The sequence below is a fragment of the Amphimedon queenslandica genome, unplaced genomic scaffold (assembly GCF_000090795.2).
Source record: "Amphimedon queenslandica unplaced genomic scaffold, v1.1 AMPQUscaffold_7506_Cont20543, whole genome shotgun sequence".
Taxonomy (NCBI): Eukaryota; Metazoa; Porifera; class Demospongiae; order Haplosclerida; family Niphatidae; genus Amphimedon; species Amphimedon queenslandica.
Window position 1 is genome coordinate 1 of NW_003552210.1, and position 1,234 is coordinate 1,234.

Consider the following 1,234-nt stretch of genomic DNA (forward strand, 5'->3'; position numbering starts at 1 on the left):
AAGAAGTGACCCCTGCTATTGGTATGTATTATATTAATAATTATTTATTAGCTTATTTTAAATAATATTATTAAGAGACTAGAGAGAGCACTCAAGAAGAGAAACAATCAAAGAAAGAAGATAGAGGAGGAGGTTAATAAATGTAATAATACTATCATTGTCTTTTTAAATAGTTCGACAAAGAACTCATAATGTTGATCAATCTCAGCAGCAGCAGCAGTAGCTTGCTTCTCAGATTTCACAAACCAAAAAAGGTTTTGAGAGAATGAGATTATCATAGATGTTATTTTTACTCTGTATAGGTGGTTTCTTGGAAAATTATAGGAAAGAGATCGGCTTTACCTTAACATTATCATTTTCCTATCTTTTATATTATATTGCTTCCCCGACTTTAAAGGTCCAATAATAGGTAAGTAAAGTTCAGCAGCTGATATTATTAAAGTTTATGATTATGATTATATTTATATAATAGAATGTATAGTATGCCTATATTATGTGTGGTTCCTAACTGCTTATAACCAGATATTTATTTGATAGGAGCCTTCGTCACTATTGCAATAGGTGCGTTGAGTGGATTGGTTAATCATTGCTTGAAATCTAATGTTCCTGGTTCTGCTGGTAAGTGAATATTATGTATACATTGCATATTATTATGTTATAGATATCAAAATTGAGCCTTTAACAACATTGACTCAATCGACATAATTTCATGAAAGGAACAATAACTATTAATTTACATTTTACTTGTAATACCCTAAACTAGGAGTGTGACTTGTTTGTTTAAAAAAACTAATTAAGCTAAAAAGTAGCAGTTATTGAAACAGCTCACAGACAATTGCAGGAAGTGCTGTCATTATGGTTGAGACGAGGAAGAGCAACTTTGATCAAATTAGCTACAGCACTTGAAAACATTAAAGAATATAGAGCAGCAAGTGAGCACAAGGATATTTATTCATTTTTTATATGCATGTATTTATGTTGCGTAGAAATTTTGAGTTGATTTTAATCACATTTGAATTTTTTGCAAATTTTTAAAGTTGCTAAAATATTGGACAAAAGTCCCTGTACTTCATACAGGAATTTTGGCAAAATTTGCCAAAAATTAAAAAGAAGAGAATTCTTCATTTTAAGTACATTTTCTAATACATAGACATGTACTTATGTTGTGCAAAAGGTTTGAGCTAATTCCAATCAAATTCGGATTTTGTTGTGAAGGCTAAAGTTACAGATATAG

General features: G+C 30.0%; 1 long non-coding RNA gene across 2 annotated transcripts; it reads left to right on the forward strand.

The window, feature by feature from the left end:
* Positions 1–113: 113 nt before the first annotated feature.
* LOC109591690 (uncharacterized) lies at positions 114–805 on the forward strand. 2 transcript variants are annotated; one of them, XR_002189931.1, is made up of 5 exons: positions 114–132; positions 174–254; positions 303–409; positions 538–618; positions 662–805. It is a non-coding gene; the product is annotated as an uncharacterized LOC109591690 (long non-coding RNA). The 2 variants fall into 2 exon arrangements; XR_002189932.1 differs by having other exon boundaries at positions 764–805.
* Positions 806–1,234: the final 429 nt, after the last annotated feature.